Source organism: Amia ocellicauda, chromosome 13 (genome assembly GCF_036373705.1).
Source record: "Amia ocellicauda isolate fAmiCal2 chromosome 13, fAmiCal2.hap1, whole genome shotgun sequence".
In the NCBI taxonomy this organism is placed as follows: Eukaryota; Metazoa; Chordata; class Actinopteri; order Amiiformes; family Amiidae; genus Amia; species Amia ocellicauda.
In genome coordinates, this window is record NC_089862.1 from 25,173,941 (window position 1) to 25,193,040 (window position 19,100).

At 35.1% G+C, this 19,100-nt stretch overlaps 1 protein-coding gene and 1 long non-coding RNA gene across 9 annotated transcripts in view; one reads left to right on the forward strand and one right to left on the reverse strand.

Moving 5' to 3' along the window:
• The window catches only part of LOC136766653 (nuclear factor 1 B-type), a 135,980-nt gene that overhangs the window by 113,353 nt on the left and 3,527 nt on the right, over window positions 1–19,100 (reverse strand). The gene's annotated exons all lie outside the window — the stretch shown is intronic.
• Window positions 905–12,964, forward strand: LOC136766654 (uncharacterized). 2 transcript variants are annotated; one of them, XR_010821763.1, is made up of 4 exons: window positions 905–1,085; window positions 2,610–2,717; window positions 8,275–8,386; window positions 9,983–12,964. It is a non-coding gene; the product is annotated as an uncharacterized LOC136766654 (long non-coding RNA). The 2 variants fall into 2 exon arrangements; XR_010821764.1 differs by having other exon boundaries at window positions 10,259–12,964.

The window sequence follows — 19,100 nt, forward strand, 5'->3', positions numbered from 1 at the left end:
CTCTCTGTCTGGCTGCCGTCGCGCCGCTCGCAGGAGCCGCGGGGCGCTGCGCACTCGGGCCGGATCCCTGCGCTCCCATTGGTCGGCCTCCGCGCTCCGGGCCTCCACCGCTCACTTCCGCTCGGCGGGCGCAGTGTGCGTATTTGCATATTCGCAGGGCGCTCAGCCAATCACAGCCCGGCCTGCGCGGAGGCAAAACGTGCGGCGCCGCCCGGGTCAAAGCGCCCGCCCGCCCGCCCGTCTGCGCTGGGGCTGTGCTGCCGCGCACATCATCTTTATTAAAAGACGAGAAAGCGTGAACAAAAGTAAAGCAAACCCTTAAGGTTTTCGTTATATGGTCTCACTGCACATATATGTCGGGCTGTCCATTAAAATGTACTGTATATGGTCGCATTTCTGCATTGTGTATGATTTTTGTGTTATATACTATGTGCAAAGATCTGATCTGTGTAAGGCCCATTAAAACGTGATACAGTATTTACTAACGGGTGTGCATTAGCGGTCAGGGCTCTGGGCTGCTGTGCAGGGTTGTGGGTTCAATCCCAGGTGGGGGACACTGCTGCTGTACCCGTGAGCAAGGGACTTTACCAATACTTTAAAAAAAAATCTATAAATGAGTCATTGAATGTGATATATTGTAACAAATGCCTGAATAAGAACATCTGCTAAGAAATGTAATCATAAAGACAGACAATCTATTGTCACAAATTACAATTCCAGTCATTAACATGATGCTATTTGTTTCACTGATAAATATCTGATGTTTGTTAATCTATTTCTTATTTCTGGACGGAACGTGTTATCATTGGGCAGGGCTCCTGCTGAATAATTATTAAATAGTATGAAAATATTAAAGGTTCACAATACATACTGATGTTAACGAATATCGTTGCATAGACAGGGTCAGAGTGACCTGGCAGGCGGGTGACTGAGAGACACTGGCAGTGCCAGCTCTGCAGCAAACAGCAAATGTGGGCAGAGATCTGCCAGTCTCAGTCGCCCACTTGCCAGGTCACTCTGACCCTGTCTACACCACGATACTGAGTAGTGGTTTGGGATAGCGATTCTCACACAGTAAAGGAGGGGTAAGAATGATGCATTATATCCACACCTTTATTTGAACAGACTTGGTAAATTGGTTTGTATGAAAAGTCTGTCATACCCACGTCGAAAACGTTCGTCTTTGCGTGATGTTGCAAATAATGTTTCTATATATAATGAACTACTAAAGCTGCAGTTGTGGTATTAAACGCTTAAGGGTAAATGGGCCTTCTGAGTTCAGTCTTACATAGTCTTACTTGTTTGTTTTAGGTGATTTTATCTGTCAAAACTCAAGTGGTATTATAAACATGCCCATAGATACATAGAGAGATGCTGCCTTTTTTCAAGCAGGAAACAAAAGACGCGAAATGTATGCGCTGGCTTTCCACCCGTCTTTAAACATGAAATCAGTGATATTAATGAGGTCATTTACTATTCAGCTAATTATGATTATGCATGATTGCATTTAGTACATGGTATTCTACTACTATTATTAGTATTATTATATCTTTATTTCAGAATATATATATATTATAATAAAATTGTATTAGTAATACATGTTGATAATATTTTGATTTAATTGTATAATTATTTTAAACACATATTTAAATATTGTATTGTAGACTTATTCCATATCTCCCCCACCCTCACCACTGCTACTACTACTACTACTACTACTACTACTACTAATAATAATAATAATAATAATAATAATAACAATAATAATAATAATAATAATAATAATAATAATGAAAAGAAGAAGAAAAATATTTATTTCGATGCATAAATATTGATTTGCATATTTCAGTGCAGGACCTACTATTAAAACTTAACTCCAAATTAACCCCTAATTAACATATGTTCTTGCGCCTCGAAAATAAAGAGGTCCGTTATGTGCAATTTTAAACACATGTACCATTACTTCGCACCATAAAACATACACATTTTAAAATCTCGTATTACATTTGATCAAGGTTTCCTATGTAACATTGAGTTATCGTTTATAATTGCCCTTCTTTTATAGTCTATACGTAATTATCCATCTAAAACCAGCATGGCGATCTGTAATATACATTATTTTTCTAATAGTTCCCCAGTAATTGCCGTGATTAAGGTTTCCCTTCGGAATTGAAATGTACTGATACGAAACTGTGGCTATTATGTTCTTATTTATAATGTTGTCCTTTTTTCCCCCTATGAATTTGCAAAACAGACTACACTGTAAAACCAAGGCTTGAAACTTGAGCCCAAGAAAATCATGTAGCCCCGCTCTATATTATATATACATTAAAATAGCTGGCTGTGATCTACATGCCACATGCATTCATTGTCAGTTATTTCCAGAGAAAACTTCAGCCCTGACAGTGAATAGGTGTCCGTGCACTTGAATGCAGATGAATGTGCGTTAGGTTACTTCACACCGCACGAAGGAAACTATTTTAACAGTGGCACATGCAACAGTTTAACGCAAACACTATAAAATAGCAAATAGCTACACAGAAAACAATGCCGCTGTGCTGTCCGGATGTCGATACTGAAGATGCTCATTTCGATGTGCATTAAAACAGGTATGTGCAGCGGAGACGCAGGACCGGGCCGGGGTCGGAGCGCCGCCGGGTCTCGGCTCTGCAGTCGGGCGGCGAGACAGGGAGACGGCTCCGTGCGATACCCAGCAGGTATATATATTCACATACATCACTGTTGTGCCATTTCAGTCGAGGTGTTTTAAATGTAAATAGTTGCCAAACACGTCCATGTCTTATGTCGCCTATATATCCTATAGGCTGTGCTCCTGGCGCGGCACTGTGATCAGCCGCCTTTTTACTCCAGTAGTTGAAATGAACGCGCTGGGGTATTTCCAGCAGTATAGCGTCTTCATTTGAGCAAATATTGCGTTTTAAAATACAACTTTTTCACCCGTTCATTTCTTTGCACCAGTGTAGAGTGTAACTCTTCATTTGTAGAGGTCTCTTCAACAGCTAACAGGTATAGCTCTCATGCACCGTCGCCCATGGATTAGATAGCTTGTAGCCCGACATTTAAATCTAATTTTAAGCGCTTTTACTCGAGTTGGTGTAGTGGCAGGTTATGTGAACGCGGTCTCTTATGTTAGCTGTACTGTCTTTGCTGCCTTTTTTTAGGAAGGTGTTATGGACAACATCACAGAAAACGAGAGGAAAGTATTATCCTAATAATTTAATACGATATCATATAATAGCATATACTCTGCTGATGAAAAAAAAATATATATATTTTAAAAATCCTGACAGCTTAGACGATGATTGCTGCTGAAGCATAGTTAAAGCATAGTTGCAAAACCTAAAAAATACGGCCACACTGTGCAAACATGGGCACCAATTCGGAATTAATTGATGAATGAATACCACAGGAAAAACACATGAATACCTTATTCACTTTATCAGAGTTGTGCTTTTAATCACACGTATAACAAGGTTAGAGATCAGGGGTACAGATTGGGTTTGGGGTTAGTATTTATACACGTGATCATGAGAGCTCAGTGGAAGTGCATGAGGCATTCATATCTTATTCCTGTGCGATTAAAACATGAATGCATTCAAAACTAGTGCCCATTAGTGTAAAGTGTTACCTACATAATATACAGCCATGACAATAACCCAATACAGAACACTTGGTGTGGGTGAATTTGGTGGCAATGCTGAATGTTGAGTAGTAGCACAATATTATTTTTCTTTTTTGTTTTGTAAAAACATAATTTTGTGGTGCAGTATAATGTGTGTGTGGATAGGCTACATGTATGATGAATACACAAAAATAGTAAACATCTTACATTAAAACAGCAGATAAAACAGTAAATATGAATTACTACCCCTCTAGCAGATAATAATCATCACTGTACATTTCCTCTGTCAAACCTACGCATTTATTTTTTACCAACCTGCTTTTCCACCTAATTAGAGCATTGTTTTCTAATTGACATTTTCCTGACATCTTCCACTTTTAACTACACAGTTTTTTTATTTTTGCTGAATTACTGATAATGGGTTAAATTGTGCTGTAGAGAAGAGGAGAAGACATAAGCACTGTGGATGAAAATACAAAACTACATAATCAATTGCAGCAAGAGAAGTGATGCAAATAAGCCATTGGCTACAAATTGGATACACAGGACCACAGACCAGAGCTTTAACCAGGAAACAAGAAGGGTTTAGAACACAACAAATTAAAATGATAAAACAAATTTTAAAACGTGATTGTGCCTGAGATCACTTTGGCAAAATTATGATGATGGTGTTACTTTGCAGTGCTTCAGAATTCAGAATGTATTAGTATTATTTGTATGTATGTATTATTATTATTATTATTATTGATATTGTTAGTGATGTTTTCATATTCCTTGTATAATGTAAATTGTAATATTAAATTTGTCTGCATTCATTTTAAAACAAATGACTTCAAAAACAAGTACTGTAGATAAATATGTATATATATATATATATATATATATAGAGAGAGAGAGAGAGAGAGAGAGAGAGAGAGAGATATTATTCTTGTTCTTGTTTAAAACAAAACTAAAGCCAAAACGGCTCTGAATTAATTAAGAAAAGCCAGTGTTTTGGTAGCTCTCACTGTGAAACTGAAGACATTAAGTATTCACACTATTTATTTGAAATAATGCTATTTAGTTTATTCCTTTGGTTTAATAAATATTGTTCATTCAACTAGACACATCTATCAATTATATCTGTATCGAATGTGTTGAACACTTATTCATCCTTGGCAAAAAATAAAAAATGCAGTTCACTGAACTATGTTAAAACAGGGGAAAGTGTAAACTTTGGACAATAACATAGTATAGACAGCATGTTCTCCAGTCTTGCAATTCAAAAACTTAAGCAGAAGGGGATTGTTTTATTATTTAGCAGCTTTTCTGTGGAAAGCATATTCAAAAGTATATTCGTGTTGATGAAAAAATACTTTTAATGGTTCTCAATATTAATGTAGGTTACTTGTTATTTCAAACTGGGGTTAAAATGTGAAATGCAGTACAAATATATTATTGTGTGAATACTTTATGAATGCAGCCTAATGAAGTTAGCATGCATATGGGGATGATAGTTGCTGTGGAAATCCAAACCCCGAATGCAGAAGTTTGACAAAACAACACTGACAAAAACTCATTTTCATGGTTCACATCTGGTCAATTAAAAAAAAAAAAACACGGCCCGTGTTTGGTGAACATTTCACACGATTGATGAAAATCACATTGTACTTTTACTGGTGAATACGTCTTGGAAAGATAAGATGTCTGCAGTGGTGTTTCTTTGTGAAGACTGCATTTCAATTAAATGGCAGATTACAGAGAGGTTATATTGTCGTTGCTCCTACACTGGGGAGCTTTATCCCATTATCTCCGTTAGATTTTGTGGTATCTTCCATGGGATTTTCAGTAGAGATACAATTTTTTATTTTACTTAAACATTTCGCTAGGAGGTATATCGTACGTTCTCACATTCCCAATGCAAGACACTGCTTTTGTAACCATTTTGCAGAATGTCAAATTGAGGTCATATTGTCATATTGAGGTCATACTGATCTTTGGGGAAGAAATTAGTATCAGGGTTGCTGGATCTGCTATTTATTAATAAAACGTTGTCTAATGTAAAGGGAATGCTTAGATGAATATGAACAATAGACATGTGACACTGATATGGATGTTGAATATCACACAGAGAAATTAAAATGTTTCCACTTTAAACTATGGAAAGCTGGAAGTATAACTCTTCATATTTTCTTAAGAAGCCTTAATGGCAGACCAGCCTAAATTTCAGAAACGCAGTATCAAGTAAATGCAGTTTTAGACAAAAGCTCAAAGCTAAGGACATCCTGGCCAAGTTTGAAGCCACCCTACCTCTCACAAGTGCTCACCCAAGCAACCACTACACTGTACGGCCCCACCCGTCTCAAAGCAGAGACTTTATTGCGTGAACATCCATTCATTTCTTTGGATGCTTGTGTTTCTTTATTCATTTGACATACTTAATTAACATAGTATTGCTCTAATGAAACCCAAACACAAGCCTGAAGAATCCTTTTATCCTTCAATCTAAGCATTTTCCCAGATCATCTGTTCACCCAGGTTCTTAAGATCAGGAGGTATGCAGAAATTTGAATACATGACCTCACCTAACATTTACTGTGCATTTTTAACAAGGAGTAATGTGTTTACTTCAGTTTACAAGCCTCAGGATGCAAAGCTTTATTTATTGTTTTGTTTGTTTGCTAATTAAGGTATAAATCCCCTGTAATATTAGCAACTAGACCGAAGGTAAAAAAAACTAAGAAAAAAGAATAACAAAACCAAATGTGGAAGAGATAAAATCTTTCTATAATATTTCCAAGAAACCTATTCGTAAAATCAAAAGTACAGCCTTGGAACAATAGATCATAGCAGTACTAAAGTAAAACGTATTCCTTATGCATAGTGCCTCTAATCAGAATACTGAATGAAAGACAGGCTGTTTAAGAGTGCCTGTGTTTCGTCTATATTTACACAGTTCTGTTCTTTATTTGTTATTCTAAATCTAATGTAAAATAATATATGCAAATAACATAATACTCAAAGTATGCATAAATATATATTTTAACACACAAAAACAAACTATATTTACTGAGGATGCATTGTAATTGGTGGAATTTCTGTGCCAAAATCTTTGAATCTGATTTTATTCCAAAATTCATTAAAACTGATCTTCAGGCTGAAGACAATTCGATTAAAAGCATATCCACAAAGTGGGAGGGCATGCTGTTTCCCTGTGCCGACTGATGTTCTGAGTTCAGCACCAGGCTACCAAACACTACAAGATGCTCACAAAACTCCCACAAGACTTAGACTAATAGGGAAAGACATCTGACAGTATTACTAACTGAGTAATAGAAGCTGATAAGTAAGGTAAACCAGAATACATCATGTCCTGGACCTATCAGTACCTATCAGTACTTCCACCCAGACAGAAATCAAAATTATTCTGCATTAGATGGGATGAATGATCCCATTTCAAACAGAGAACCAGCTAAAGTATTTGTGATTGTCACTGCTGGGTAAAACTTATTATTTGTTCCTGGTGTTGAAATGTAACTACTTCTGATTTTCAGTATTATTCATCAATTGAGAAAGATAAATGTTGGCACACTTGTAATTTTAATGCAGAATGAATTATTATTAATACTAATATTTTTAACATTGTAATATTATTTAGTAATAGAAAGCATATGTTGTATTATGATGTCGGTTAGAAAATAAGTTATTAAAATGTACATTAAATTAATGTTATACCAGAACTAGCCACATTTTAATTTAGCCTTTTACATTAGTATTAGTCCTACCTCTTTACTACTAAAGTACATGTTATTAGCATGTAACTTTAAAAATACAACTGACAACATACACCATGAAAGAGAAAAAAGGTATGTTTGAATTAATTTAATTATTATATATTAATTTATTATACGTATATATCTACTGTTACGGAGGTGCTTGATATCCCTTTGTTAGTACTTTTCTTTATAGTGTCATAAATAGAAAAAAACAGAAGATGTCACTGTTTCCTTCTTTTCAGCCTTTCTTACACAAGTTGCTTCAAACTGGACAGCAGCTACTAGAGTTTGCAATGAAACCCACAAGCACAGTGTAATGAGATATTTATTTTACTGCATCTGTCACAACTGCCTTAACTTAAGGGCATAAAGAAGTATAAGATCTGCCTCAATGAAATTATGCAGTATTACAGAAGTGTGTTTATTAGTAACCTGTAATATATGAATGGCATTTATCGTTATTTGAACCAAATATTTAAATGTTATAAAGTCTCAGGTTAAGACGCATTGATTATGAAATATAATTTACACAAAATACAACTATGCAGCACCCTGATAAAATGAGTGTTATAAAGTATATTGTTTAAAGGGTTGTTATCTGCTTAGTAACTGGCCGTGATCGTATAGTGGTCAGTACTCTGCATTGTGGCCACAATGTTTTTAATGGTATAGTAATTTGTCCTGTTAATTTTGTGATTAATGAATGGCCGAAGTCTTGTTATCCTTTTGCTGTTAACGTGTTTTCAACTGATACCTGAAGCATTTCATTTCAAGTATGGTGGAATATTCACTAGTGTTGAGCTACTGAGATCAATTCAAATGCAGTGAATTAGCAAGACCTACCACTGCGTAATTCCTGTGTTAATCCATTTGTAGATGCCCATTCCTACATGACAATGCTACACAACAAAGATGACAGCAATACTGACTGAAGCAGAGAAGAGGCAGTGACAGCAGTACAACAAAACAATACTTTTATGGAGCTCAGGTAAACTCTTTGAGAATGACAAGGCCAGACACAAAATATCCAAGACTGTGGATATTGAGAATTATATTGCCAACCCTGCAATTTGTCATTATTCCACAGAAGTGTATATGTGTATATGTCTGGCCTATATTTAATTCTTGATCTGTATTTTCCTCAAATATGTGGAAACAGCTCTTGAAATATAAAGGAGTCTGTTTCCAGTAATGTGAAATAATTTAAAAGAGAAAAGTATTTGATGAATGCATACAACCAGTGCTCATTGATGGCTATAAAACCTGGTCACTAAATGCAGAACTGCAAAGAAGCATGGAAAGACGTAGGATTGGAATAACAAACTAAAATATGTGACATAATTAAAAGATTGCTAACGTAAAAGTGGCAATGGGCTGGACACATTGCAAGTAGAACAGATTACAGCTATCGAATGGATCATAAAAGATGAAAAAAGACGACAACATAAAAGATGAAAAGATTAAATCATACTCTTAGGTGTGACAAAAAAAAGAAAAGAAAAATGTTTGTTGACCCCAATTGTCCACATGATGGCGCTAATTTCATTACAGGCAGAAATTACATTTCACTCAAAAATTACAGCCTAGTAGAGTCCTAAACCGCTATAGCATTGTCCTGTCTCTGTAAAATAAGCATATTCGCATATACACACATAACACTCGCCAGCTCTACACGTGTCCTGTGTTTTACCTTGCCACATTAGATTCAGGAACTCAATACAGTAAAATAATTGCATGCAAACTTCTAATTTCCAAAATTTGAGACTGCTAGAGTCTCCTTTTTATCATATATTATCAGTAAACTCTTACCTGCAACTATTAAACATTCGCAGGGCCTTAATTTGTAGGTAATGTTAATGTCATTATTGTGTAGATCGTTTATAATTTAAACCAATGCATTGTTACATGAATAACAGTATACCAATACTACAGTTTTAATAAGGTTGTAAGAGAACCAATGAATGCATTTAAAAGCCAGTTGCAGTGTCTCCAACAGAACACAAGAGGGCACATTAATATTTCAGACAAACTGCCACTTTATTGAGCAGCTTTCAACGGACTTGGACAGAATGAAAAATGTGAACGTGCAATGCAATTGAAACTACGAAATTGGAGAATTGAATGAAAACTTTTCCGGATCTCTTGTCTGAAATGTATATTGATATACAATGATATTAGAAACTAGATTGTTCATTATGTAAATTATATTGACATCAAGGTTTCTTTTTCAGAGGTGGGTTAAATTACAGAAATGGCCAATTTAGCTCCACTCACTGTAAAGTATTTGGCAAATGAATATGGACAAAAAGACAACAGATGTGGGGGATGTAGTAATGTATCATTTTAAATAACCACAGACAGAATTACCTAAGGAAAATCTGTGCAATGAATACAAGATTAAAGACCAGCAGGACGAAGAAGGAGCTGGATTTGTTTCCCAAGATTACACTTAATGCAAAACAAGTGCATGTTCGCAGGGTTGTGAGGAGTACTTTGCAATGGCTGACAAGTTTGGTTATTTACTTAATCACGGTTTCTTTAAATTGTGTTTTTCTTTAAGACAAGGTTTTTGTTTATATTGCAGCTGATGAAGCACCCAACTTTCTAATGGTGACACCTGATTTTTGTCAGGCCTTTGGACTTGTTTTTTCATTTTATAAAGCTTTAGTCTTTTTACTATGGTTTACATTTTTTGCTGCTCCCCCAGATAAGCAAAGAACTGGACTACTTGATTAATTGAGTCCCAAAAAGTGGTTGTGCTACTTCTCATTATACACATGCATGTACTTTTGCCATGGTTGCTGTCATGACTTGGTATACCACTCGCTTTCACTTGTTTTCTCATCCTTTACTCATGCAGAGCATTGTGTCCTGTATGGTCAGCATACCTCAAAACAGTCACTCATTACAGTGTTGTAGGGGACAGGTAAGATTATTTAATTAGTCTTTTTGCTTCCATATCACATTTTTTGATCGCCTATGATATTTTTTGTGTGTACACTTACTGTAGCATGTTTTTTACCATGCTACACTGTACCATATATTACCTTGTTTTCACTGTGGTAAACTATACCATGTGTTTACAGTGCTACACAGAACTACACCCTACTGTTTTTCACCACAGTACATCAAACTACCATATACACTTGTAGGGGAGAAAAGTGCCTCATATTTGGCCAATGGTCCCATAATTACATTTTTTGTTCCTTTATGTCACTTTTAAGATGGGGTTTTGATATAAAAACAGCTCAGTTACTCTTCAGGCTATATCCATTGTCTCAGCAATAATAATAATTATCATCATTATCATCATCATCATAATAATAATATGTATACTTATAATAACCCACATAATATCATCAATATGAACATGATCCTGCTTTCTCTGATAATACAGCTACTAACCTACATACTTTTACATATTCTTACTGATGTACTCCTAACCTAAATTATACTATTACTACTCTGACTTCATACTATCACTGATATTAACCTGCATTCAACCTATACAAATAATACATAACATGCAAAAAGGTTTGTCACATGCAGACAATGTATCTTCAGATACTTTAAATTCAAATTGTTTTGGGAATTTGAAGGAGTAACTATACCACATCAAAGTAATTTCAAGCTTAACTGTAGACATGGACTGTTACCAAAACAATAAGCTTTACCATCTCTCTGCTTTGATGCTTTTATACCATGTTAAGGAAGTGCATGTTTCAGTAGCTTCTGCAATTAAAGGCGCATGCATCTTTATATAAATCATTAAAATGGTTTTGGGAAGCATCACATGTCATTTGGGAATCCAGAGAAGTAAACAAAGATATGTAATTTAATATCAATAGGTGAATTCCATATATATAGTATACTGTCTTCTGTGTTAATGTACATAAGTCTTCAAAGTATTGTGAGAATGTTTGTGTGGTTATGCTATTGTTCACTAAGGCACAGAACTGCAGTGCCTTTGTTAGAGGAACATGTTTAAATGAATGTATTCTCACCAAATTCCCATATGATAATGCAAACAAGAAGCAATTCAGACTAACCCGTGGAGAACACTGATGCACATGCTGACACTGAGGGACGATTCCAGAAATACTGTACGAATGATCACATATATGGCACCTGTCCTAATAGTTTACAAAAACACCCAATTAAAAAACATCCAACAATGACAAATAAACTATCTAAGTGCATAAAGAAACAACCAATACCCCCGGCCAAATGTGCCTGGTTGTCATCCTAAGAATATTAGAAACAAAGGAAACTGAAAAATCTAGATAATATTTCAAAATTGACACTCTCAGATTAACAACTCCTGGAGAAAATAGATGTTGATTTTATTAACTAAATCTTAGGAAGTTTATATGACATGGCTTTTCAAATATCCACTGTGTGGGTTGCAAAATCCCTTTAAACAATATTCAGGATTAGCTGTCCACAGTACAAATACAGGATTGTTCATTGAACAGCCCGTACAATGGCACTCTGTTTCCCTCTCTCTGCGGTGCTAACCTTTAAAATATTTGTGAGAGCACACTGGAAGATGATGGCAGAAAGCGTGATCTTTCCTGTTTATGTTTGCAAGTATGTTGATCAGCTAAGTAGATGTATAAGTCTTGGTAGACTTTGATAATTAACAGGTCATCCAGGAATAAGCAACACACGTGAAAGTGTGGGCCTACATGGTACTCTACCATGTTTCTTTACTAAACATATATATTAAGTTTATCTAATTCCTGATATAAATTAATATACAATTATTCAATGCTCTTTCTTGCCAGTTCACCTGGTTTTGAAGTGGAGCATAGTCATAATTACATGCCATATACATGTTCAAATAACTGCCATATAATATATGTAGCAATAGTACAATTCACTGGACATCTTTGCTAGAAGTCTTACCACAGCAGCCAATGTGAAGAATTTGTCATTGAATAGGTGGCAATAGTTTAATATACTTTAATGTAGGTATGAATTAACGTCATGTATGTTTGAGAAGATAGAGGACTTTTTACATACGGGCACAGAAAAACACCAAAACAATATATAATATATGAAGATGAAAAACTATAAATTGTTATCAAAGTAATGTGTTATCCAATGTAAATTATACCTTATGCAAGATAAAGACCCTGCATGTCACAAACTAACCAGTCAGTTGTCATGTTTGGCTGATTAATAATTCATAATTTTAATGTCTGTACATCTGTTGACTTTTTCATTGTGTTGTACAGGGCCTGAATTCTGACACAGTAGCCTGCACTTTCATTTTTATTCTGGAATGAATTTTGACAAGCAAAGATATCTGCGGGGTGTTGGTGTAAGTGATTTAAGTTGATTCCTTCTGAAACCCTGTGATTGCAAATGCTCCAGGGAAAGATTTTGCATTAACCATCAACAACCACTGGGCTTTCCAGATCCCGATAGTTTGCAGGGTTCCGCAGTACCTTCAACAGACAGGACTTGCTCAGATAACACTTGTTAAAATCTACAGAACAATCTAGCATAAATCCAGAGATTTAAATTACCTCATTATAAAGAAAACATTGTCATCATTATTTCATTTATTTGATTGCTTGGTTTTTTATTTTTATTTCTTTGTTTTTGTTTGCTTGATCATTATAATAATGATGGTAATAATCCTTTGTCATTATATGTAGCATTAGTAGTATAAAATTGTTTCCTATGCACCACAAAAACAGATTTGGGCCAGTAGTGGGACTTAAATAATGTGCCAAAGGTTTCAAAGACTTAAGTCATAGTTTAAATATTCGGTAATTGCTTACTTTATTACTTCATTGCATTTTACAATTGTAGATTTCACATCTGCAAGTTTCCTAGGTCCACTTCTGTACTATTTCCATTTTACCACTGGCAACTGTAAAATTGAATTTTAAAATAACTGATTGTCTGCCAGCAGAGATATTAAGAATGTGGGGCTGTCCATGCAATGTAGACCATTTTCCCTCACCAAGGAAGCATTACACTTGTATGTGGAACTCTTTATTGTCTCCAAGATGTGGGCTCAGAGACATTTACATTGATGGCAGATAAACAGTACTGAATTTACCTCCATGTGTTATGCATAGGCTATTGCTTCTTCTATCATATAAAGAGGTGACATGTATGCATCTTTAGTCCACACCAGCTATTTATTAATACACTAGGAAGTCAATATCTTCCCCAGTATTTGTCAAATCTCAAGGTTGAATTGGCCAGAAAAGTTCTATGGTCTTGAGACCTTGAGCTTTGCCAAATACTGGGGAAGATATTGACTTCCCAGTGTTTCCCAGACTTTCAACCCACCTGAAACCTAGGACCTGTGGCTGGGATTCTGCAAACTTGTGTTGCCTGTATGTTGAAAACCCCTAGATCCATTACAACACTGGCTCAAGTCCAGAGGGTAGACTCTACAAGAACTCAATGCCTTTATGGGGCACATGGCTCATGGTTGCTGGGCTCCATCTCATGGTGACCAATTTCCATGTTGATGAGAACTGCCCATGAAGTCAGAATTTAGTTCATTATTTTCCTTGACAGTGGGAGAGGACTGCACTATTTAATTTGATTGACACTGTATTACAGATACGCCTCACATCCTTTAAAATGTTACACAATGGCTAAGCTTTTCTATATTCTTTAACTGTTTTAATGGGCACTTTCAATTTGATGACTCACCTGCAAATTGATTTATTAATAGAGGTAAGTTAATAAATCCAATCACACTCAGTACTGTTTTTGCACGTCTTCTGGAAGTATCTACAACAGACAAAAACTTGCAAAAAATAAAATAAAACACACTAACACAAAAAAACTAAGCGCTCAGCACTTTCTCTCTTGTGTAATCAGTGAATGATGAGATAATTACATCCTGTGAAGCACGCTGATACAAAGGATTTGGACTAAACAGAAAATGCCTGATAAAAATCAGTGTTCGCTGCCTGCTAAAGCCACTGAAAAATTTGGATACCTGACCCCAAGTCATGTGCCCCAACTTTCTTAGTCAATATACCTTTTGTTAGCACTACCTCTTTTGCGTCCCTGAATTTGGAAGCAGAAGCTGTTCAACAGACCTCACCAAGCATTTCAAAAATAATACAAGGAAACAATGTACATTCAGCTTGTCTTATAATAAGTTGCTCTTCCCTTCATTTTGATATAGTTTAGCTTACCATTAAAATAATAATAATACAATACAAATGTAAATAAAAGAGCAGTAAATGAGAAATACACAGTGCAAAAGTGTATTAATTTAAGTTGCCTTTTTGTCCTCAGTATAAAATAGATATAGGCTAATATTTTAAGTGACTTCTGCAAAATAGTGGTTGTGTTTTTCCCAAAGTTTCTTTATTCCTGAGAACTACACTATATGCAAATATCTATACTGCATAACTATTTAGTTCCCCATAAATAGAGACTGATTGTGAAAGAAATTATATATTTTGATTCCCAAAGATATGCAAAGTTTTGTCCTTGCATCTACCAAGTTTGAGCCACTTTTTGTAAGCCACACAGAGCAGGTCTTTGATATGATTTGCAGCTTTACCAACATATACACACAAAAAATAAATAATAAACTAAAATAAATAAACACATTTTAAAAAATATATACATTTTTAAATTAAAGGAAACATTATTCATGTTGAATAGGTTTTTCAAAACAGCAAACATCTCTGGATAGTCTCACTAAACAAGTTCATTTTGCAGGTGTGATGTGTCCATTTTTCCGTTCCTTTACTAAACTAAACATTGAAGCTCAGACGACGTCAAGCTCCAACAGACGTCAGGTCTATTATAGAGCAACTGCCGTTATGCCTCGTTCTTTCAATGTACCTTATTCTGTCAAGAATGTACGCATGAAATCAATGTGGACATTCTTCCCCTCACCCTTCCACCAGTCTGTTCTCTCAGGATTGTTGTGACCCCTGAAGACAATGAAAGCCTTTGTGCAGCAATTACCAAGTGCAGATATTTTTTATGCCCCACTGCAAGAAGCAGAAAGCATCATGGCATCAGTGCATCTCTGCTCCCAAGTCAGTGCTTCCAAATGGAAAAATCTGAACTTCATTAAAACATTGACATGAAAAACATTTTGTCTAAGAGGCAGTACTAAGTATTTGTTTTCTTTAAGCATTGAAACGTTTTTACCCCGTTGATTTTGTAACAGGGTATAGAGGACATTTATACTGTGTAAGGTTCAGATTAATACGGCAGTGTTTGAGGAATCTCTTTACACACGAATCAACTGCTACTTTAGTCATTATGCTAATCATTCAGACTCCCTCATAATTCTTCAACATGTTTTCCATTCACAGAAAGTTGGCTCACATGTTGCTTTGTGGTATACGGTATAAAAATACTCTTCCTAGACACCATGTAAAGTATACCAAACAAAGAAATAAATAAAGGATAATATTCTGTGGTTTATATTAAAGCTGCATCACAGTAAAAAAACAGCAGGGTTGTATGTGTGTAAATGTGCAAGCATGTTTTTGTTTGAGTTTTTTTTTTTTTTTTTTGGTAATGAAATTCAGTTTTGTTCCATGCTGGTTTTGTAGTGTGATTAATTGTATTTGTACTGCACAATCATTGAGCATTGAACAGTGGAGTTTTACCTTTGATAAGGATCAGACAATGTTCTTTATCTGTTTGCTTGTTCGACAGGCAGAATAATTTACATTGTAATTGAGAAGAGTAATTTAGTATTAGTTGGAGGCCATGGGCAATGTTGTTGACATACATTAAGAAGGACAGCTATTATAACGTAGTCAGGAGGAACAAAACAAAAGTCAGTGATTAAGATCAAGGACAAATTGAACTACGGACAAATTAAGTTCTTAAAAGTGTCAGCCTGTCACTAAACTTTGTTCCCTGTTGTATTTCATTGAATGTGCTGGTAAGACATCCTTCTGTATACCTACATATACAGAATTATAATCTCAGAAATCTCATCTCATGCAAACCCTTCAGACACACAGTGGCTGTTTTAATTAAAAATCAATAAAATAAATTCAAGGTATTGAAGTACATAATAAATGCAGCTAACACGGATAACAATTGTATGATAATCAAATGGATTATTAATCAAGCATTAATTGTGACAAATTGAGAAAAAACAACTCCAGACAGTACTTTATCATGGTTCAGGGAATAAAAATATATTGATTTTGTTTTAGTAGTTAATGATCGCATGCCCTCTCCTGTCCTCCTACTATGAATTGGGAGCTCGTTACACTTGAAGGGGGTTGTCAGCAACGTCCAAACATCCGAAAAGCACTCATTCTGCGGTTCTACAACTTCTTCATTCAAGCATATCATAAACACAGCCTGACCTTAATTTCTTAAAATTTAAACCATTAATCCCTGAATTACTGCCTTACTTAATGCTAATGTTATTCATGATTAGTTAGTATTATGCTAATCTAAGACTCAAATTTATTTAAATCTGTGTGACGTTGTCTGAGTACCAGATTGCTTGGGGTTTGTACATAAACTGACATTAGCTTCCCAGCTGTACTTAAACAATTGAGACAGAAGAAAAATCCTGACAAACAATCAAGGTTGCATTAGTTTTGTATCTTAATGAACAACTGTTTGCAGTAGGGATTATAGACAAATTATGGTTTCCTCTCCCTGACCAGGCAGTGTAGCATCTGTTGAGTGGGTTTCATTTTTCATGAATCCTCTTAATACACTGAGGAAGGCTGGGTGCTTGGGCAGGAGTCTAATGTTTCAAGTAATTTAATTTGTTCCTTTTCAAAGTACTCATCACTTCAGAGCCCCAATTTCATTAACCCCTTCATGCAAATTGAAGGGGGGAAGTTCAAGACAAGTCGTTCTCTCAACAAGACCTACAAATGTATCGTCTGAGACTGAATCTCTTATTACTAACACACACACAAATTTTAACAAAAATTACTTGTTTTATGCTTTTTTCTCTATAATCAGAGTTCTAAACGTAATTAAATTTCATTAAACATTAGCAATTTTATACAAACTATTATGCTAACAAAAATAACTTGGGGCCCATTTTAGAGTACTGATAAATATAAATATATTTAATAAATACTATTGAAATACTTTTCACCTCAATTAAAGTATTTAAATCTGTATAAATATATATACACTGTGACTTTAAACTACTAATAACAATAATAATGTTTTTCACATAATAAAACAAATATTATTTCCATCAACTAACATATAGATTAAATACCTACTGTTCAGAATGCATTGTGTAAAAAAAAAAAAAAATAGATGCTACAGGTAAACAGACTAAGACAAATATACTTATTCAAATTATTTTAATTATATGTATGATGAATGTATGTGTGTATTTATGTATCAAATAATTAATTCATATTTATGGTTGGTGCCTTAAAAAAGAAGACATGCAGGGATCTGTAATTGTCATTTAGTCCTGTGATCATTTTAAAGAGTTATACTGTGGCTGGAAAATAATTAAAAGTACAGGACTAAAGTCCCCAAAGTTTCCCACATTTCTTGTGTAAGCAGACTATTTACAATTGGACCTCGTTGTCACTTTTCTGCTTGGATGATTTGGTTTCATTCTGTACAGTTTTACCCAGTCTTGCATGAACTAATCTGCTGTGTAAGAAATGTAGGGCAAGTATAAAACAAGAACAAAAGCACTGATATGTTTGTCAAATCAGCCACACTGGATGGGTCAAAGTAATGAGCTTATTATAAATCAATTTGCAGAGCTCTCCGTTGCACATGGTCTGGTGAATCAGGTGGTGTTAAGGTTTGGCAAGTCACAGAAAAGTTGGAAATACACGGGTCCAGTAAAGTTGTCAGCTGAATGCCCATATTGAGCTTGTTTGGGGTTTCCAACAGCTATGAAATCACTTACAGTACCTTTGAGAGAGAATGTCATTATAGTTATGTGACTGGATGGCATAAACACGGCCACAGACTGTCCCCCCACCCCTCACACTACAACTCTGTTTCACACCATGCACATTTAATGAGTACTGACCTCCAAATCAAATTAGATACATGCAGATTCATAGAGAGAGGAGTTTACAGCATGATACATTGGACTGGAATTCGTAGCATGAGATACTCAAAGTCATTCACCTACAACATACAAATCAATAATATTCCTCTAATTCATTACAGTGTCAAAAGACTCCTAATTGGTATCCATGTTTCCTATAGGACCTTCAAATCTATCTACTTCTGTAACTTGTTGTTTTCTGGGTAGGATTTTTTTTTTACTTTGAACAATGTAACAGTAAAGAAAAAAATATATATACAGCACTGTTGTAAAAATAAATGTATTGTTCATATGCAAATTAACAAATATACAAAGAAACATTACACTTGTGTTAGTGATGTGAAAATATTCTTCAAACTTTTGTTACAATGGATTTCAAAAATTGTCCTTAGAGCTGCTACTTGGTTTTGGAAAACAACAAAGTTATGAAATAGTGTTAAATGTGATAGGCGTAAAAAATAAGTGGATTCCAAAAATAATATTGTAAAATGAAACACAGGATATTTGATTATGACGTCCTTGAGCCTTTGTGATACAGTAAAAATGCAATACGTAAACCTGTACTTTGGAAAAGTTCATTGATAGCAGTACAACATATAAAGAAAATCAGGTTTGGAAATGTGTTTGTCTATTTACAGGACACTGTATAATTTATTGGTGAAATTAAAAAGGTTAA